The 23343-nt window shown below is 40.2% G+C and overlaps 1 protein-coding gene and 1 pseudogene across 6 annotated transcripts in view; one reads left to right on the plus strand and one right to left on the minus strand.

Annotated features, from left to right (window-relative positions):
• LOC102815942 overlaps window positions 1–9611 on the plus strand; it is a 13007-nt pseudogene extending 3396 nt beyond the window's left edge.
• Window positions 1–23343, minus strand: part of MAGI1 (membrane associated guanylate kinase, WW and PDZ domain containing 1) — a 900270-nt gene that overhangs the window by 246683 nt on the left and 630244 nt on the right. The window lies entirely within an intron of this gene.

Here is a 23343-nt window from a genome sequence, read left to right on the forward strand (position 1 = left end):
GGGGGGTGGGGGAGTGGAGTGCAGGCACCCGGGTAATAGGACTCTAGGATTCAGGGGGGGTGGGGGGTGGGGGAGTGGAGTGCAGGCACCCGGGTAATAGGACTCTAGGATTCAGAGAGAGCTACAGTAAGGAGTGAGGCATGTTCTCTATCTCTATTTCTTAATAGTACCATTTAACTTCTTAGTGGCAGACTATTGCCAACTATTATATTGTGTTATGATTTAAGGGGTCAGAAAAGGAGAATTAAAAGCAAAGGGAAAGAATCAAAACCACTTAAAAGAACTCTAATAAACAGGATTTAAAGAAAGATATTTGAACCCACATCCAAAAGAAGCTTGTGTGTTTCCATTTGGGAGGGAGAGGGGCTTATCTGTTGAAGCAAACAGTAAACTTCGAAACCACTCTCAGAGTATGAGCTACACGATTTGTTCATTTGTACATGCAGTGGATTTTACTAAAATCCCTCTCAATGTTGTGGGTAAGTACCCCAGAGAGTTAAAAAACAAAAACAAAAACCCAAAAATGAGGACTTGGTGATGACATCACACTCCTTTGTCTATCTCCACTCCTATACATTAAAACAGAGTTCTGGTGTGGTACTGTGGGTTAATTCACTAGACTTCAAGGTCAGTTTGAACCTCCAGTGGCTCCTTGGAAACCCTATACACAGGGTTGCTATGAGTCAGAACCAACTCAAAGGCAACAACAATACATAAAAACAGGCTTCTTTTGAGCAAGTCTAACTATTCCTGAGTCCTGAGTCTCTAAATTACTTATGTTAGTAACAGCCTGTGGAAACTGAAATTTACATCTGCCTACAGGAGGTCCTTGGTAAATCTACCATAATTCTGTAGCTGTTCGGATTCTTGATACATATGACCAGATCTGACATACCTCTTGACCAGATGTCTGTGTTATATATACTATAGTAAGGAATATGAGATGAAGTCTTAGGTTCATGCAGTATATTGGCCAATTTGTGTCTCCTGTACACAAATGGTAAATCTAAAATTTCTTCAGGAGAGGGAACTAAATTTTGTAATTCTGAGGTTTTGCCACATACTTGCTCATCTAAGGTAGGCTAAGTCAGTACTTCTTGATGATCAATTAAAAAAAAGAAAGAAAGAAAATGAAAAGGGGCAAAAAAAAAAAAAGATACCTTCTCTTCAATGTGTTTCACTGAATTGCATTATCTACTGCATTTCAACCAACAGCACTGGGTTTTTACTTGAACCCCTAAAGATGAATGCAAAAATTAAGTCCAGCCTAATCTCTCTATCAGCTACACATGCTATAATAATATTAAGTCATATGTTTAGAATTTGAGTAGCTAGAGGCAGTTTCTACATCAAACTCAACTGGCCACCCAGAACTTAGTTTCTCTGTGGTAGGTATGAGTCTTGTCCTACATTTTGATGATTGGTGTTTATTTTCACTTTTTAAGTGTGAACATGCTGGGCCCTAACATCAAGCAGAAGACTTCAGTTTGACTTGGAATGATTTTTCCTTAAATTATAACATACTTTCCCATTTGTTCACCCAACACTATTTTTCTAGTGCTTCCTATGTGTTGTACTGTTCTATGTGCTTAGGGTGCAACAAGGGACAAATGACTGTTTCATGGTAATTATATGCTTCAGCCTAACTCAAATTCTAAAATCAATATCATAGCATACACAGAGTTGGCACAATTATTAACCCTAATGTTGCTGGAGAATATTGAAATTACCGTGGACTGCCATGAAGAACAAACAGATCAGTGTTGGAAGAAGTACAGACAGAGTGCTCCTTGGAAACCAGGATGGATCAAACTTCATCTCTGTACTTCTGACATATTATCAGAAGGAACCACTCCCTGAAGAAGGATATCATGTTTGGTAGAATGGAGAGTCAGAGAAAAAGAGGAAGACCCCAACTAGATGGAATGATACAGTGGAAGCAGCAATGGGATCAGGTATAGCAACAACTGGGAGGTTGGTGCAGGATTGGGCAGTGTTTCATTCTGTTGTGCATAGGTTTACTATTGGTTCGTTGGTTGGTTATGTGCCATGAAGTCAGTTCTGACTCATATTTTAGTCCGTACTAACTCAATGGCATGGAGTCCTGGTGGGTTAATGTGCCAGAATGCAAAGCCGTTTGAACTCTAAGGTCGGCGGTTCAAGCTCACCAGCTGCTCCTTGGAAACCCTATACAGGGTCACTATGGATAGGAACCGACTCAACAGCACATAACTTAACAACAACTCGATGGCATTGTGGTTGTTTGCTCTCACTGAGATGGTCTCATGGTGATTCATCCACAAGGGAAGAAAACACAGATTCATCCTGTACCATCCCCATGTTGGTTGCAGATCATACCGTGTGGTCCACAGGGTTTTCATGGGCTGATTTTCAGAAGTAGATTGTCAGATCTTTTTTTCTAGCCCATCTTAGTCTACAAGTTTTACTGAAACTTACTCTGTATCATACCAACACACAAGCCTCCACTAACAGACATGTGATGGATGCTCATGAGGTGTACAGGCTGGACAGAAATCAAACTCGGATCTCTTCAAGGGAGTGTGAGAATTCTACCACCGCAACATCAATGCCTCCTGCCAAGCTACAGATGTGGAAACTGAGAAATGGGGAGATTAAACATACACAATGTCACTCAGCCAGAGGAAGACAGATCTGGGATATTAACCCAGACAGTTTAGCACAATATCCTATAGGCCCTAGTTAATAGTAAGGTAGTATAACATAAAATACAAATGAATGACTATGCCCACAGTTTTTCTTTGGTTTCTAGATATGGTGCCCATTGAAAAAAATGTACTTTCTAATTGATTTGTTCTCGTGTGGTGCTGTAGGATAAGCACTAGAGTGCTAATAGCAAGGTTGGCAGTTCAAATCCATCAGCCCTCCTTGGAAACTCTATATAGGGTGTCACTATGAGTTAGACCCAACTCAACAAACCTTAACAACAACAAAGGTTATAAGGAGAGTACGGGGGCTCCATATGGTAAGCACTGGGCTGTGAACCACAACGTTGGCTGTCTGACCCCACCAAGCGCTCCGTGGAGAGAAAGATGAAGCTTTTAGCTCCCTCACAGATGTACAGCCTTGGAAACCCTATACAGGGTCACTAAGAGTCAAAACTGACTACACGGCACTTAACAACAACAACAACAAGGTTATAAGGAATTCTCAGGAACCCTGATGAAGTTAAGTGCTCACCTGCTAACTAAAGGTTGGCAATTCAAGCCCACCAATCATTCCATGGGAGAAAGAACCGTGGTCTCCTTCGGTAAAGATCATAGCCTAGGATACCAGATGGGGCAGTTCTATGTCACACAGGGTCACAAAAAGTAAAAACTGACTTGACGGCACCCAACAACAAGAAGAGGATTATCAAGGATGAACAATGTTTACACCTTGGACTTTAGAATCTGACTGACTTGTGTGGCCTTCACTTACTTCATGAACTTAGGCAAATTATTCAATTTCACCAATTCTCGCTTTTTTTTTTTTTTTTTGGCATTTTGTGTTTTTTAAATAGGGATAATCAAAATATTTCTGTCAAGGTACTATTGGAAATTAGATAATATAGGCAAACTATTTGACCTAGAACACTGTTTCTCAAACTTTCCTACATTTTCTAACCCTATTCAATAAGTCCTTTTATATATATATATATATATATATATATATATGTTTTCTAATTGATACCCCCCTCCCCTGCCAATGAAATTTTAAATCATATATTTACTCCATGTCTGCTTCGGTAGTTTGTAGATAAATACCAACAAGCTTCATAGTAGTAATAAGTATCATATAAGACTCTGATGTGCGAAGACTGGAAAAGAGCAGGAGGAAATACGGTAAAAATCAGTTCTGACATCCAGGAGTAAAACAACAGGGAGCATATGGAGACTGCGGTTGAGCCCACTGCAAGATCTTCCAGATGATGAAAAAAAGGCAAACTCCAAAGGAGCAAGGCAGCTAGGCAAGGGTAGTGACAGTTCATCATTTTCATCCAGGGCTACTCATCACTTGTACATGCAAAGACAAAACAAACCAGGGACAACACCATCTGTTCTGGAACAGATACTTTGGGGTGCAGTTCTTGCTTGAAAAATCCACTTTCTATCCCTCTCTCTGCCCACATCTCACTGCCCCTCCCACCAATTAAACCCATCAAATGTCTTCCTCCTGTCTCACTTTTTACATAGCCTTTCTAGCACAAAGGATCCTCAGTCATTAGACAAACCCAGACTGAGGGACACTTTACAAAAACAACTGATGAGAGCTCTTCAAAACCGCTATGGTCATGAAAGACAAGGAAAGACTGAAGAACTGCAACAGACTGGAGGAGACATGACAACAAATTACAACATGTGACGCTGTGGGTTAATGCGTCAGACTGCAAAGTTGTTTGAACTGCAAGGTTGCTGGTTCAAGCTCAACAGCTGCTCCTCAGAAAACCTATGCAGGGTCGCTTTGGGTCAGAACCAACTTGATGGCACTTCACAACAACAACAACAACAACAATCCTGAATTAGATTCTCAAAAAGGACACTAGTGGAAATAGTAGTAAAATTCAACTAAAAATAAATAGCTTAGTATTGTATTATCAAGGAACTCTGGTAGCATAGTGGTTACGTATTGGGCTGTGAACCTCAAGGTCGGCAGTTCGAAAGTACCAGCCGCTCCGCGGGAGAAAGATGAGACTTTCTGCTCCCATAAAGATTTACAGCCTCGGAAAACCCTGTACAGGGTCGCTATGAGTCAGAATAGACTCCAAGATACTTAACAACAACAACAACTGTATTATTGGAGTCTTGGTGAGGCACTGTGGGTTAATGCGCTGGACTGCAAGGTCGGTTTGAACTGTAAGGCCGGCAGTTCAAGCTCCCCAGCTGCTCCTTGGAAACCCTATACAGGCTTGCTATCAGTCGGAACCGACTCGACGGCACATAACAACAGCAGCATTGTATTATTGTTACTTTCCTGGTTTTGACCAATGTACCTGATTACATAGAGTGTTGACATTAGGGGAAGATACCCTGTGGTACAAAGGGTCAAGCATTTGGCTGCTAAAAGAAAGGCCTGTGGTTCAAATCCACCTAGCAGCTCTGCTGGAGAAAAGAACTGTTGATCTATTCATGGAAATCTTATAGCCTAGAAAATCCTATCAAGTCCTGGTGTGGTGCTGTAGGATAAGTTCTGGTGCTAACCACAAGGTTGGTGGTTCAAACCCACCAGTCGATCTTTAGAAACCCTACACAGGGTCGCTATGAGTCAGATGTGGCTTGACAACACTAAACAACAAACAACAGAAAACCCTATAAGGTGTTTCTACTCTGTCATAAGGGTCACTAAGAGTTGGAATGGACTTGATGGCATCCAAAGGAGCTCTGGGAGCGTAGTGGTTATGAATTGGACTGTGAACCGCAAGGTCAGCAGTTCAAAACTACCAGCTGTTCCGTGGGAGAAAGATGAGGCTTTCTGCTCCCGTAAAGATTTACAGCCTCAGAAACCCTGTACAGGGGCGCTATGAGTCGTAACCAACTCCATGGCACATAACCATCAACAACAACGTTAGGGGTATCAGTAGAGCAAAGTGAGGAACTCTCCATTGTATTTTTGCAATTTCTTGACTTTTAAAATTATTTTGAGATAGGAAAACAAAACCCTTGGTTTTATAATTTAAGGCTTACTCACTTCCTCCAACAAATGTGTCCTGCAGGTGTACTCCAAGCTAGGTCTATCAAGAGGAATAGGGATCCACAGCCAAGAAAAGAAGACAAAGATCTCTAATGTTGTGGGCATCCTTATAGTCTAAGCTTGTCAGTCTTCTTCACGAAATCTACTCTTTTTTCTTTATACTGTGTCAAAATTTGGCCACAATGCATTCATTTGCCTTCATTATGATCCCACAGCAGGGGGTAATTAATTGCTCATGGGCAGTGCAAGGATCTTGGTCTCAGCAGGGCAAGGGTCTTGTTCTCAGCCATTTCCTTGGGAGGATGTGTTGGTATCAACACATAGCAACCCCATGCACCAAGGAATGAAACACTGCCCGGGCTGGCATCATCCTCACAATTGTTGCTAAGTCTCAGTCCAAATGCCAATCCATCACTTTGGGGGGTCTTCCTCGTTTTTTCCGACTCTTCACTTTACCAAACATGATATCCTTCTCCAGGGACTGGTACCTCCTGATAATCTGTCGAAGTATGAGAGCAAGTATAGCCATCCTGACGTCTAAGGAGTATTCCTGCTGTACTTCTTCCTAAAGTCCATGGTACTTTTAATATTATTCTCCAACACAGTAACTCACATGCAATAATTCTTCTTCTGTCTTCCTTTTTCACTGTCCAACTGTCACATGCATCTGAGGCTACTGAAATCATGCTCATGTGCACCTTAGTCCTACGTGGTATCTTTGCTCTTGAACACTTTAAAGAGGATTTGTGCAGCTTTGCCTAATGCAATACGTCCTTCTGCTGCTTGTACAGTTGAGTGTTGATCGTTGATCCAAGCAACATGCAGTCTTTAACAACTTCAATCTTTTCTCCATTTATCATCACGTTACTTATTGGTCCAGTGGTGAGGATTTTTATTTTCTTTACATTGAGGTACAACCCATATTGAAGGCTGTGGTCTTTGATCTTCAACAGTAAGTATTTTAAGTCCTCTTCATTTTCAGCAAGCAAGGTCTTATCATCTGCATATCACAGGTTGTTAATGAGTCTTCCTTCTCCTTAATGAGATGCTACATTTTCCTTCACATAATCCAGTGGCTCGGATTATTTGCTCAGTATACAGACTGAGTAAGTATGGTAAAACAACACAACCCTGGCACACATCTTTCCTAAATTTAAACTAGTCAAATGCCTACAAAGTAGACATTTCATAGGTGAGAGGAGGGGCTTCTCCCAATATCTGAACTATCAGATCTATTTATTTACTGCATACTTCTAATTTAAGGGTCAGTGATGTAAGAAATTCCATAAATCTGCTCTCTTCCAGGGTTCTTTATAGCAAAGAAAATACTCTCCACCCACCCTATTCTAGAAGCCAGAAGCTTAGAATGACAAATTATTTTAATTCTGACAAAGTTTCTCCCTAGATATATTTTAAATCCATCCACTAGTCTCCCCACTGCCAATGTCTTTGTCCAACATCATCTTTTGTCTGGAGAACTGCAACAACATTCAAGTTGGCTTCCCTACTTGTCATACAGAATGTATGACAAAGTGATCTTTAAAAAAAGAAAGAAAAGTAAATCTGATTATGACATTCCCCCAGTTTAAGTCACCAACAAACAAAATCCTTAATTTGTCCTACAGTGATATGTTTGGTACAGCTACAGCCAACATCATCAGTGTCATCTCTCAGTTGATGATTCCAGGTTCTTTCTGCTCAACCCACACTGAATTCCATTCTAGCTTCAAAACAGAGGGAACATAAGCAAATAATGTTGAAGGATAATGAACAGAGGGGATTATAATCAATTAAACAAAATACAATAGGGTGAGTGTAAAACTGATGTTTTCCCATAAACTATCACTCAATTCACAATAAAAACTTAAAAAAAATAATAAGTAAATTAAAAATGTCCAGGACTACTGGATGCCGGAAGAGATGAGGAATAATCCTGCTAATGCCCTGCATTCAAAACTCTAGTTTCCAGAATTATGAGACAATACATTTAAGTTCTTTAAAAAAAAAAAAAAAAAAACCACAAAAACATGTTCTGCTCATCCAAGAAACAATCCCTACCAACATCACCTCTCACTGTATTTATTCATTCTTCACATCTCTGCTGGAACAGTGCTTTCTCAGAAAAGTTCTTCAACAATATGTCATACTGATAGAAGTATGGTGATATACTCCAAGAAGGTCTTTACTGATTACCGCTGCCCTCCTCCAAATTTCTAGGTATTGCACATTATTGTATAGTTCTTATCGGGGTTGGTCTGTGTGACCAACAGAATACAGCAGAAGGGATGAAATATTACCTCCATGATTAGATTATAAAAGACACTGCCACTTTGCATGTTAGTCATGCACATAATCTGTCTCCTTCTTGAATCATTTGCTCTGGGAAAACTAACTGCTATGTTGACAGCAATCCCAGACAGAGGCACCTAGAGTGAGCCATGGAAGTCAGCTTGGATTTAGATCTTCAACCCTAGTTAAACTACCAGATGACAGCAGTCCAGAACAACAATGCAACTATATATCTTACTGCAAAACCTGAGCCAGAACCACTAGCTACCTTGCTCCAAGATTCCTGACCCTCAAAATCTGTGTGAAGTCACTATGCTGTTTGTTTTTTAAGTTGGTACATTTAGGGAGAGGAACCCTGGTGGGGCAGTAGCTAAGTGCTCAGCTCTTTCAGAAAGACTGGTGGTTTGAACTCATCCAGCAGCTTCATGGGTGAAAGAACTACAAACTTGATTCTGTAATGATCACAGCCAAGAAAATCCTACGGGGCAGTTCTGCTCTGTAACACAGAATCACTACGAGTCAGAATCAACTCAATACAGCAACACGGCAGTAGATAATGTCCCTCTGAAAGCTTTTCATAGTCCTTATTCCTCTCCTTTCTTGCATATACCTCAATCGGCAATTAGGTATTTATGAGCTACAAAGATGAATGTCTGTCTCATCAGTTTTGTCTCACCATTTCACCATAGTATTCCCAAGAACTTTGTGCCAAGCACTAAGTGTATCCACAATAACACAAGAAGATTGAAGTGGCTTGCCTAGTCCTAAAATAACGTCGTCTTCTTATTAAATTTCCTTTGGTAGAGAGTTACCATATGTAATGTCAATCCTAAAAATTAGTCCATAATTAACATGAGATATTCCCTAACCATATCTTTATCCGCCATTAATTTCTCTCTGCAGAGTGATGAACACCTGGGGCCAAACTGCCTACCACCCAAGAGTCAATTAAAAACAATAAGAGAACATCGAATCCAGGTGTGGCTGGATTACAGTCTCCAGTCTGAAGATTGATGGAAGTCCAGGACACAAAAAGACTTTCTCACCCTTAAGGGATAATTCTCATCTTTTTTTCTCCATGTTAAATATAATGTCTTGCCTTTCAGCCAGAGCTGCCATCTTGCAGTAATTCACCAAGATAATGAACACAGAGGGAAAGAGGCAGGGCACCTGCTCTATGTTCTCCAGCCCTTTCAGAAAACATGGGGTCGTTCCTTTGACCACATACATGCAAATCTACAAGAAAGGTGATATTGTGGACATCAGAGGAATGGGCACAATTCAAAAAGGCATGCCCTACAAATGTTACCAGGGCAAAACTGGAGTCTACAATGTGACCCAGCATGTTGTCGGCATTGTTGTGAACAAGCAAGTCAAGGGCAAGGTTCTTGCCAAGAGAATTAATGTGCACACTGAGCATACTAAGCACTTCTAAGAGCAGAGACAGCTTCCTGAAGTGAGTGAAAGACAATGATGAGAAAAAGGGGAAGCTAAAAAGTTGAACCTGGGTTCAACTAAAGCGCCAGCCTGCTCCCCCAGAGAGGCACACTGTGAGAACCAATAGAAAGGGGCTTGAGCTGCTAGAACCGCTTCCCTATGAATTCATGGCATAACAGGGGTGAAATAAGGATGTGTGAGGTATACAAATGTCAGGTCTTTGGTTATAATTGTGTCGAGGTGCGGTGTCCTCACCCCAAATATGTACTATTTAAAGTACATTGTGTTGTCCAATTCACTCGATACTAAATGCTTTTACTATATATATAAATTGTCTTCCTGAGGATTAGACATAGGCGCTGTCAATGGCCAATCAGGGAACCAAGAACCCCTATTTGAATATAAATGTTTCCTTTTTCAATTTGATGATCTTTGTTCTTTACAGATGACAGGCACCTTGCAGGCCTCCCCTCTGTAATGCATGACAGTTGGTCACAAATGGGATATTTCTTGATGTTAAAATGCAGCCAGTTGTACCACGAAGAAATATGAGAGGCCAGTAACACACAATATTTATACAAAACTGTTGGTAAATACCATTTTCTTCTTGCATCATTCTTAGTCACCTCCCCAAATTTTGGTTTGAGAAAGTCTGTGATTTACTTCCAAGACCCAAATGAGTTTAGCCAACTTTTCCAAAGGGTTGACTTTGGAGAGCAGTGTTTCCCAGGCTTACTTATATATCCATTTTGAGCTAGAGTGCCTGTTTTCAAGAATGCTGATGTAGGTATCCATTAAAGACCTATTGAATCAGAATTTTCAGAAAATTTCCCCCAGCAGTCGGTTTTCTTGTTCTTAGGCGCAGTATATTCACAGAGACCTTATGTACAATAGAACAAAACATTGCCTGGTCCTGTGCTATCCTTCCTGGGTTTCAGCCTATTTATGCAGCCACTTTGTCAATCCATGGCTTTGAGGGTCTTCCTCTTCTAGGAATCTATTTTAAATAATTCAAGAAATGGACTACAAGGGAACTTCAGGCAAGATGGTAGACTAGACAGACTCACTACACGAACCCTCTACAACAAAGATGTAGTTGTTGTTGTTAAGTACCATTGAGTCAGGCCCAATTCATAGCGACCCTGTGTAGGGTTTCCAAGGAGCAGCTGGTAAGTTTGAACTGGTGACCCTGTGGTTCGCAGTCCAGTGCTGATGCTACATCACTACACCAGGAGGCAGCAGGCACCAAATGAAACAGACACAGATGAAAACTCTGGAGCCCTGAAATTCAGAGAAAAGTTTTGAGAAGTGGACTGAGTGCTTGCTGGGAGAAAAACTAAGACAGTATGGTGACAAAGGGTGACTGACGGATGAATGATCAGCCAGAAGTGTTGGAAGGAAACTTCCCTAATATCATGAAAGATGAGAAGATAAACATACAAGAAGCTGAACAAACCTCAAACAGGTTAGATCCTAAAAGAAAATAACCAAGACATATCATAATCAAACTTTCCAAATCAAAAGACAAGAAAAGAATCCTGAGAGCAGGTCAGGAAAAATTTAAATTACCTATAAAAGAAAACCATTAAAACAGAGCTCTGATTTCTCAGCAGAAACCATGCAGGTAAGAAGGAAAAGGGATGACATATACAAATTCTGAAAGTCAAAAATTAATAACCAAGAAGCATATACCAAGCAAAGCTGTTCCTCAAATACAACTGTCAAATTAGGACATTTCCAGATACACATAAATTAAGAGAATTTGTAATAACCAGACCAACTTTATAAAAAATACTAAAGGGTATTCTTTGGACTGAGACCCAACAAGAGCAGACAAAGACCTGATATTAACATATATGAAAACATCACCCAGAACTTAATCCAGATATGGAAGCATTTAATGTAAACAAAGAAACCTAAAACACTGAAAATAGGGGACCAGAGATTTATAATGAAGTTTACTACAAAGCAAAAAGAGGGACTAGTGTAGATACAGAACTTCCAAATGGCAAGGAAGTCAAGTAGATTTAGGGAAAAAATAAATTACAGGATGACCTCAAAGAAAATTAATATACCTTCACATCAAAATAAGAGGAAAATCAGACAGATTTTGTAAACATTAAAGCAACAGCAATGAAGAAGTACTCGTGTGGTGCTGTGGGATAAGCAATGGACTGCAAGGTTGGTTTGAATCACAAGGTCAGCAGTTCAAACTCACCAGCTCATGTTTAGAAACCCTATACAGGGTCGCTATGTGTAGGAACTGACTCCACAACACTTAACAACAACAATGAAGAAAAGAAAAAGAAAACCCACAAACAAAATAGACTCACCGTAGAAAACTATCAGGAACAAACAAACTAACTAGCAGATGAACCCAGAGGGCATTCAGTTCAGTGAAATTAGTCTATCACAAAAGTTAGAGGGAAAGAAAGAACGGGGGTGGGGGAAGCCGTTTACATGGCTCAAGGATGATGAGTCAATATTTTAAACAAGTATGACTTCAAAGCTTATTTTGTTGTTGTTGTTTTAAACAAAATATCAAACTCAATGTACAATGTACATTGTACAATTAGTGTTGTCCCACTGTGACATTAGAACATTTAAGACAAATACGGAGGCAATTCTTTGGCACACATCAGTGTTTTCTATTACCTCATGAAAGTGACATATCTTTGCCTCTAATCAGTCACTTTTAAATCAAAAGGGTCCACTGTGGTGATGCGGAACCCAGGTGTTGTGCTGTGGAATCCAGGTGTGGTGCTGTGGATTAAGGCACTGGACTGCAATGTCAGTATGAAACACAAAGTCAGTGGTTCAAGCTCACCCGTCATTCCTTAGAAACTCTATACAGAGATGCTATGGGTTGGAACCAACTCAATGGCACTTAACAACAACATCAATGAAGATACAAGAAAAATGTATTCTCGTCACTTAATCTGAGGAGTCTTGGTGGAACACTGGTTAAGCACTAACTAAAAGGTTGGAAGTTCAGGAAAAAGATGTGGCAGACTGCTTCTGTAAAGATCGGAGCCTGGAAACCCTGTGGGGCAGTTCTACTGTCCTATAGGGCAGCTATCAGTTATAATTGATGTGACGACAACAGGATCTTATCCTCCTCTTTAATAAATACATATTACAACTACTAGAACACACTTTAAAAGCAGTTTGGGGTTCTAAAGGTAGTTTGAGATGCACAAGGAGCCAACCACCTGCAATTAATTTACAGTGTTAGAGAAAATGTGAACTGCTTTCTAGCCTCCATCTTTACCAGTTACATAAAGACAGACATAATCAAAGAAAAGGCGCTGTGAAGAATCAGAAAAGCCACCATGTGACACCCATCTCGAAAAAGTCACAGTGATGAGGGAGTTCGTCCAGGTAGGAATAATTCCTGCTTTGGTGTCCGTTCAAGTCAAAGAGAATCATGTGGTAAAATCTCCAAATACTAGGAAAGACAGGGACGAAAGTTGCTTGGTAATCAGTGCAGGTGTGAACTGCTAAATTAGCTAGTTTGAGCATGCTGCATGAAGATTCTATTTGACAGCAGTAGTCTGGGTTGGGCAATAGGCTGTGTTGGGATGAGCTGGACCCTTATGTTTAGTACCATGGCATCCAGTTAGAATATTTATGGATATTCCAGCATACCTATGACTGAGTCAAATTTAAGAACTCTCTCAGGACAAAGATGGGGTGATACTAGAAAAGGTTTAAGGCTTCAGGGGCAATCCCTAAACTCAGAGGAATTTATAAGTTCTACAAATCCACATATTTGTACAAAGAAAAAACCATCTCTTAGGACATAAAGCCATTAGTCAAAACCCAAAGGACTGTATTAAAAAAGAGTGGACCCTAACATTAGCTCATAAAAATGAATCAATATTGGCTCAATTTTAAGTCGTTTGAACTGCAAGGCTGGTTGGTTCAAGTTCACCAGCTGCTCCTTGGAAAATCTATACAGGGTCGCTAGGGTCAGAATCGACTCAACGGCACTTAACAACAACAACAACAACAACAACAATGCAAGGAACCATGGTAGGACTCTCTAGGGTAAGCTGCTGACTGCTAACCACAAGGCGGCAGTTCAAACACACCAGCTGCTCCTTGAAAACCCTATGGAGGATTGCTGTGAGTCAGAACTGACTCAATAGCACATAACAACAAAAACGCAAAATGTGAACCAATAGGAGAACTTATATGCACAGTGACGAAGGGAGATAGGAAAAATCTGTATTTTCTGTCTTATTTTCCTATACACTTAATCTATATGCCATGGGTGGTATAAATAGTGAATGCATTTGGTCACTAACAAAAATGTTGACGGTATCAGTCCCCTTAGAGGTAACTCAGAAGAAAGACCTGGTGATGTACTTCCCAAAACTCAGGCACTGAAAACCCTACGAAGCCAAGTTCTCCTTTGACACACATGCGGTCGCCACAAGTCAAAATCAACTTGATGACAAGTGGTATGTTACTGGTAAATTTGCATTTAAAAAATAAGGTCTATTAAAAGCAAAACAATAGATAAATATCACACACACACACAAACATATCCAAACTTTAGAAGCAAAATTGCAAAATTCAGCAAAGTGCTTTGTAACCAGAGGTGAAAGAACCCTAAGGTGTTCAAGAACCAGCTGTGGAATGCCCCTCATTCCCTAAAATCACACTTTGAGAATAAGCCCTCATAGGCACTATTTGGGAGAGGAGGCTGATAGCTTTCATCCTATGATAAAAGACATCATAGACTCCCCATGAGTTTTAGAATTAAGGCCCAGAATCCTATGGTGTTTTAACTGGAAGGGACTTTAGATATAACCTAGGTTCTTCTCTCTCTTTCATTTTACACACAGGTGTGATATTTGCTACTCCCACTTAAAATCAAATCCACATTTCTCACTTTTTAAATCAAGCCACTCTTGTCTTAAAACATTCTTCATAAATTTATATATACAGTATGCAGTGAACAAAACCAAAACTTGGGTAGGTATACATACCCACCACGATTCTTAACAAACCTCCAATTCACATATTTTACATTTTCTATAAAAATAAAATGCTAAGATGTATCATATTTCACCAAACCTAAAGCAGTAATTATAATTTATGAAGCAATAAAGCCAGAAAAACTACTGCAAATTGAATTAGAACATGTCACTGAATGCTGACTGCATTTCCATTTCTGAAATGTTAAAATGTAGAAAAATTATACATCTTAGAATTGATGATATATGCCATTGGAAAAATAAAAGAAAAAAGTATGATACCTTGATTTTATATAGGTCTTGAAAGCACAGAATGTGGTAACATTTTCTTTTATAATAATTAATAAGTAAGAAACATCCTGTAGAACATCTCATACATTCAAAACCCTCTTCCCAAACACATTTGGGATCAGTTACATATATAATTAATCCAAAAAAATTCAACAAAGCAAGAAGTCATTTCACTGACCCAATTTAATAATATTTTGTTAAATTTCATGAGTGTAGTAATAATGTAACTAATATCAAAAGGTTTGGGAACTAACAACAGAGTCTTGGAAGCCTGCAACTCATTGAGGGAACAAATGTATGTAGATATACAAGGGGTTCATGTGATGCCTCCAGATATATAGTTTTATCCCATAGTAAGGAGGGCTGACCTAGTATTGCAGACCTCCAACTGTGCTCTGGTAGCGTAGTGGTTACGAATCGGGCTGCGAACCTTAAGGTCAGCGGTTCGAAACTACCAGCTGCTCCGTGGGAGAAAGATGAGGCTTTCTACTCCCGTAAAGATTTACACCCTCGGAAACCCTATACAGGGTCGCAACCGACTCGATGGCACATAACAACAACTGTTTGTAAGTTTGTTGTACTGTGATAGCTTCTGTGTTGCTGTAATGCTAGAAGCTATGCCACTACCATTTAAAATACCAGCAGAGTTTCATTTGAGAGTTCAGATTAAAACAGCCTATTGTCCAATAGAGTGCTGAAAAACGAGCCCCCTGGGTTGGAAGGCACTCCCAACACACATCCGCAGCAACAGTGGACTTGAACATACCAACCGTCCGGAAGCCGGCACAGGACTAGGTAATGCTTTGTTCCGCTGATGACATGGGGTCACCACGAGTCCGAGCCAACAACTGTATTGCAGAAATGAGAGCATGTGATCTATGAGGTTAGGTTTTAAGACATTACAATGTTTAATTAGGTGTCTCTTTGGTCTCCTACTCTGGGGAAGCCAGCTTCCATGTCCTAAAATCACACACACACATACACACACACACACAGAGCCCTACAGAGAGGTCCCCATGGCCTCTTGTCAATAAACAGCACAAACTAAGCATGAAAGTGTGACACCATGAAGCAGATCTTCCAGCCACAGCTAAGTCTTTAGAAGACAGCCACAAGCCATGCTGACACCTTGTGATGATGCTGGTGATATAGCAACTTGGCTGGGCCATGATTCTCAGTGGTTTAGCAGATATTATAGAATCAGCCTACATTTGGTAATCTGATTTAATCCATTACTTCTTTTTAATGTCTCTAACTCTTCATTATTGTTGAGTACCGTGGAGTCAGTTCTGACTCACAATGACCCTGCATAGGGTTTCCAAGGATGTAAATCTTTACAGGAGCAGAACGCCTCATCTTTCTCCCACAGAACCACTGGTAGTTTCAAACTGCTGACCTTGAGGTTGGCAGCCCGACTCATAAATATTACGCAACCAAAGATCCTTAACTCTTCATTAAGTAGAGATTATTATTCCTTGTATAAGTTAAAAAAAAAACAAAACACACAAGGATGGAAAAAGCAATGCAGAAAATAATCACATATCAAAATATCAAAATACCCAATGCAATCCATCTTTATGTGGCCAAAGGGGGGTGGGGAAATCAACTAGCAAAAATCATCAAAATTCTACTCAAATCCTGTGATCAATCAAGGCTTATCTAAATAAATTCATGTTATGCCATACAAACATGAAATAAAGCATTTTATGAGCATGTGTCAGGTGGGAGTGTACTGGTTTCAAGTTGTGCTCCAACCTTAAGGTCAGCAGCTCGTAACTATCAGCAGCTCCGCAGGAGAAAGATGAGGCTTTCTGCTCCTGTAAAGATTTACAGCTTTAGAAGCCCTGTACAGGGTCGCTGTGAGTGGGAATCAACTCCACAACACATAACCACCACCACTACCAAAATGTCACACAAAGGCAAGGGTGAATTTTATATGAAAATAACAGAATAGAAGCTCAGGGTTGAATCTCCCAGGTGTATTTTCCTTAGAAATCCCCTGTAAAGGCAATGTCATTATCTCAATTTTACAGATACGGAAACAGAGATCATAGACAAAATAATCAGTCTGACTTCCGTACACCCATTCTTTCCCTTACACCCTTGAGAGGGGTGGCAAATGCATGGAGGCTTGTATCCTTGCCTTGTCTCTCTCTGGCACCATTCCGGAACAGGAACATTAAGCTGTTGGCCTCCTGCAATATTGGTAGATGCCCTGTAACTACCTGCCACCTTTACTAGGTGTAAGCCAGAGGGTTACAGGGAAAAACTGAAGGGCCAATCAGAGTATCACTGTTCTACTATGACACACACGGTGTCACTATGATTCAGACTTGGCTCAACAGCAACTGGTTAAACAGTTGAGGGCTTGCTTGTACCAGACCATGATACCAAGCTTTTCTATTCATACTCCTTATCACTGTCATAAGCCTTTCGTCATCATACACATACAAGTACTAGTCCATTATCTTCTTGCCTATTAAGGTTGGCATTAGTTAGGCCTGGCTCTTGGGAAGGCCTTCCTAAGTACAGCTTCCAGCAATAGCACAAGTGATAACAGGAAAGCATCCGAGATGCTGTTACTGGCTCCTGCAGATCGAATGGACCGGCCCACTTCCTGCCTTTGCTCCACTCTTAGCAAAGTGGCCCTCTTGACTATGTCAGGAAAAAACATTTAGAGTGGAGTGCAGAGCTGGTAAGTAACCTCATGGATCCTGGGCCAGCTCCCTTGATTCAGGTAAGAGTACAAAAATAGATAACAAATCTTTTAAGGGAAAAAAAAAAGGCAGAAGAAATGAATTTTAAAGATTCTTTCCTTCCTTTTACAATCACAATGCACTTCACAAGTGCCCTGATTTCGGTATTTCCACTGCCATCTTCTGCCCCTGCTTTTGGCCTCCTTCCATGTCTAATTCTGATTTTTCTTGTTCGCCGAATAGATCTAGCCAAGGCAAAGAGACAATTAGATGGCATGAGAATAAAATGAGATTCAAAAAAAAAAAGAGCCCTTATAAATAACTCCCTGCTGAGATATCTTGAAATAACTGTGGACATAGAATTGTCATCCAATTTACAATACTAACATCATCAAGGAGACCACTAAAAAAGAAAAAAAAAAAAAAGCAGGCCCACAATGGCTATTCCTAAACCCCCTGGGAAATTAACAATAGGTACTGCCTCTACTTATTTCAACAGCAACCTAAAGATTTATTTGCTTAACATTTTAATGACCTAACAGTGTTTTAACCTGTAGCCAGGGACTTTAACAGAGTAGGGACAATTTCTCAAAAATGCTTTCACTAGTGTTTCCTCGTCATTAAATAACCAGTGAGAAATTAAGCTTGCTGGTCCTTTTTGGCCAACAATGGCAGAAATACTATGTGTTTCCAACAGCATTCTACCAAGTGAGAAGACTACTTAAAAACAGGGATGAGCCACCAGGCAACATGTCCGGAAAACAGGCATCCCCAGAGAATCTTAAAAATAACAGACCTCAGCTAAGACCAGCTGAACTATTGGGATACAGAGTAGACGGTTGAGTTCTTCCCACACCTGGGTACTCACCAGCAGGTGCCACGAACATAAGCCTGCCTGCATATGGGCACATATATGCACTTGACTGGCAAGCAACTTGCTAGAGGGTCTTAGCACATTTCTAGTGGCAAATGATCAAGTGAAAGAACAATGTGGATGACTTACGACACCTTTTCCCATTTCTTTTCCCTCTCTATCTAATGCAATAACCTGTATCATCAGGCTGTTGTTGCTCTTAAGTGTCACAGAGTCAGTTTCAACGTGAAACGACCCTGCATAGAGTTTCCAAGGAGCGACTGGTGAGCTTGAACCGCAGACCTTGTGGTTCAATCCGACCTTGCAGTCCAGCACATTGAACCACAGCAACACAACAGGACTAACTATACTAGGGACTAAATTAAGCATTTTTATTAACTGCCTATCCTTTGCTGTCATTTCTCAATATATAGCCAAATCTAACAATTTTATTATTAATTGGAGAGTATGTAGGAATATTCATGGCGAACAAAATATTCTACAAGATTTTATGACTAGTGAAGGGAAAAAAAGGTGCCAAGGCTGTTGACGACCTTCATGGTTGTTGGGTCAGATCCTCATCCTCACACAGCTTGATAATGCTGTTCAGTTTAGGCAACATCACTTTCAAGAACATAATTTGGAGACACTCAATGACTTTTTAAAAATCTTAATGAGTCAAACCTACCAGCTGCTGTCATGAAACCTACCCGGGACCAGTATGAGTCAGAACCAACTGAGAAACACAGAACAGCAGCAATTTCCCCAAGGAGTATTATAAAATATTAGCTATATTGGCAAAGTCTTAGATAGACTGATGGAAACTTTGTGAATGTGTCTATGAAGATACCAGGAATTCAAATCTGACACCATAATGTTCCCCACTTATCTATAGCCACTCCTATTACTCTGAAGCATTCTAAGAAAGAAAGGTAAAATGGAATCCCACCCACCCCCGCCTCAAGCCACCTCCCTCACCCTAGCTGCAAACGAAACAGGCAAGAAAGACTATTGATAAATACCTTTCCAGAAGCAGGACTGGAGATCGTTCTACAGAACTAAAATTACAGTCACTAAATGTAAACAATAAATAATAAAAAATCAAGTTCCACTAATAAAAGCATTGGTAGAGACCTCTGTAATTGAGTCCCTCGCCATTTCATAAACTTCAAAAAGGGATGAGGAGAGGAAGAGGACATAAAGTAGGAAGCCACCTTCATATGTTGCCGCAACATACATTGTTGTTGTTGTTGTCAGGTGCCATCGAGTCGGGACCGACTCATAGCGACCCTATGCCCAGCAGAATGAAACAATCTTCGATCCTGAGCCAACCTCACCACCGCTGCCACACCTAAGTCCATCAATGATGCCACCTGGCTGATCCATCTCGTTGGGGGGTCTTCCTCTTTTTCTCTGACCCTCCACCCTACCCAGCATGACATCCTTCTCCAGCGATTGTTTCCTCCGGACAATATGTCCAAAGCAGGAGAGACGAAGTTTAGCCATCCTGGCCTCTAAGGAGCACTCTGGCTGCACTTCTTCCAAAACAGATTTATTGGTTCTTTTGGCAGTCCATGGCACTTTCAGTACTCTCCTCCAACACCACAACTCAAAGGCATCAATTCTTCTACGATCCTTCTTATTCACTGTCCAGCTTTCGCATCCATATGAGGCTATTGAAAACACAATGGCCTGGGTCAGGCGCACCCTAGTCCTCAAGCTGACATCTCTGTTCTTCAATACTTTAAAAAGTTCCTGTGCAGCAGATTTGCCCAGTGCAATACGTCGCCTGATCTCTTGACTGCTACTACCGCGAGTGTTGATAGTTGATCCAAGAAGAATGAAGTCCTTGACAACTTCAATCTTTTCTCCATTGATAAGAATGTTGTTTATTGGTCCAGTGGTGAGGATTTTTGTTTTCTTGACATTGAGATGTAGTCCATATCGAAGGCTGTACTCTTTAATCTTCATAAGTAAATGTTTCAACATACATTACTGGTGTGTTATATTTACATTTCATTTAGGGCGCACGTGACTCTAGTCAATCTCTTTAGTAGTTGAGTGTTCCTTTCAAACGGATGTTAGGAATTAAATCCTGATGTCAGCCTGTATATCAGCACAACACAAAGATGTTTACAACACCATCCTAGGGGGACCTACTTAACACCATGGACAGGACCTAACCAGAACAACTAATGTAAAAGCCAAACATCCACCTCAGACCAAGTCTTCATTAACTCTACACATCTGGGGAAGTAGCAGGCAGTGTATCTGTTGTTCATGAAACAAATTGCTTTCCCACCTCATTCTCTCATTTTCCCAGTATATATCCCAAGCTTTGCACAGCAGTGAAAACAAATACTTCGCAATAGGAGAAACACATGTTATTTCTTTCACTGGATAGTTTAGGGGAGAGTGGAGAGAGGCCTTGTTACCTGCATCTGAGTCACCTGGGTGATTCCTTGTTACGGTTTGTCAGGTAAAGCCATAGCCATAATCAAATCAGTACACAAAGTTGTCCTTGTCAAGTGCTGGGTCCCCAGCCACTGCATATGAGCAGAGGGCTTTGAGTTGAATATGACAGAGACATGTTCAGGGTAGCTGAGTTGCCAATAGATTTAATTTCCAGAGCTGTGTACTAGATGACACAGACTTCACAACTCAGCTCTGAAACAAATGTGTTCATTCTGCACCTCTTGGGGGCCTGCTTTGGACAAAGTTTCATATAAGGTACCAAATCACGGCAATGGTCCATTCAACCACCAGCGAAACCAAAAATCTCGCTTCTACAACCCAGCTAACAGATTGTCACAGTCATTCTCGAGAGGCAGCCTTCTACTCGATCATAAGGAATGTGTGCGCAGTGAGCATTTAAAGACAGACTGTGGTTATGCAGATTAATTTTAGGACAGACAACCTTTTATTATATGTAGAACTAACGTAAAAGACTACAGATAGTCAATTTCCAGATTATTTTAGATCTAATCAAGGGGTGTGAATGGAAAGTGCTTTGCAGTAGGTCTTAGACTTGACAAGGGAGTACAATGCCCCCAGCCCTCATGAATCATTTAGAAAACATATGATTTTAGTTGTAACAACATGAATGGAAGGTGCTACTAGTATTTCTATGTAGGGGTGGTGATGGTGGTTATGTGTCTTAGAGTCGGAACCGACTCATAGAGACCCTGTACAGGGTTTCCAAGGCTATAAATCTTTACGGGAGCAGAAAGCCTCATCTTTCTCCCACAGAACAACGGGTACTTTCAAACTGCTAACCTTAAGGTTCGCAGCCTGATTCATAACCACTATGCTACCAGAGCTAGGGAAGATTAATGATCTGTGATCATTAAGACAGTGTCACACCATGAAGAACTGTGGCATCCCAATGGCCAATACAGCTCTCAATTAAAAAATAAATAAAACAAAGCACATGTTGATGATGACTTCCTGGCTCCCATAAGCCTTTTAGCACATATCCCTGATACTGAACTAGCACATCAACATCACAGTACTAGACCTTCAAGACATTCAAATCTGAACACCTTGGGGCCATTATCCCCCTGAATCACAGTTTCTACATCAACAAATAAGACCAGTGACCCCTGCCCACCTTCAACATTTTCTAGAGGGTCTGGTAAAGCATGGACATCAAAGTCCTTTTCAAACTATGAAGCAAAATAAACATTTAAAAGGTTATGTTAAAATAAAAACAACCTTCCCATTGATAAAGATAAGTAAATGTTGATTGTAGAGATCAGAAAATGTAGATTAGCAAAACAAAATATCAATCACTCTACAACTTATAACTAGCCATAGTCACTAGCTCATTATTTGGGTTTATATTATCCATACCATGAACTCCAAGGTTGGTGTTACAAACCCACCAACTACTCCTAGGAAACCCTACACAGGGTCACTATGAGTTGGAACCAACTCTAGAGCACTTAACAACAACAACAGCAATTATCTCCACAGGCTCTTTTCTCTCTCTAGATATATATTAAGATTAAAAATGGACAATAAAATGTATGGTTTGGCTCTTAAATTACTTTTACTGAAATACCCACCCAGTTAGGGACAAAGCAAGGTGGAATTCATAACAACAGAAGGACTCTAAGAGGCAATATTCCATTTCAATGTTTGTGGGCATTTTGCATTTCTACAGTACTTTTAAAAGTATACAAATGTAATTAGTTGGCTTAGATTCAAAATATTACAATGAAAGAAAAAATTATGCAGTGGTTAGAAGTTAAAAAGTTGCTCTAAATTTGTTTTAAAAGGAAATGTTCTTTATCTTTAAGGCTTCTAAACCAGACGCAGTATAATATTCACACACACAAAAAAGCTTGCCATCCAGGATAGACTTCAAAATAAAAGGGGGGTGTAAACAATCAATAAAAAAGGAGGACTCAGATGCAGACAGCACAGACCCGGTCAGGAGGCCAAGCCCCTGTGGGCCCAAGCGTTGTTGACCGTCCAAACCATAGGCTCTGAGGATCAGACTCTAGCTACCTAGTAGACATAACAAACTGTCCCTCATCTGATTATTCAGTAATGCTTGTTAGTAATCTCATACGTGAGCCCTGGATATCCACAGACAAATGTAAAAACCTCCCCTAAAAGCCGAGACTGTAAATTCCAACAAGCCAAGTCCCCCCCCATCCAAAAAAAAAAAGCTAAAGAGGATAGAGAGAAACACTGTAAACTGATGATATATAGCGGGGATAATAATCAATGTAATGAAACAAGCTATATGAATGGTTGAATGTGAAGCTGATGATGTGCCCTGTAAACTTTCACTCAATGCAAAATAAAAACATTTAATTAAAAAATAAATAAAAATAAAAAAAATAAATGGGGGGGTGCGCGGAGGACTAGGAGAGAGGTACAGATGAAACAAGAGTCCATAACTGTTGAGCTGGGTGATTGGAAAGATCTCAATTTATTAAACTACTCTTTCTACTTTTATTTATTTAATTTCTCCTTTCTACTTTTATGTGGGGAAAAAATTAACTTAAAAATAGAATAATTCATGAATAGAGACTAAACAACGAATTTTCCCATAACCCCACTCCATTTTTAG

This window comes from Chrysochloris asiatica, unplaced genomic scaffold (genome assembly GCF_000296735.1).
Source record: "Chrysochloris asiatica unplaced genomic scaffold, ChrAsi1.0 scaffold00046, whole genome shotgun sequence".
Lineage (NCBI taxonomy): Eukaryota > Metazoa > Chordata > Mammalia > Afrosoricida > Chrysochloridae > Chrysochloris > Chrysochloris asiatica.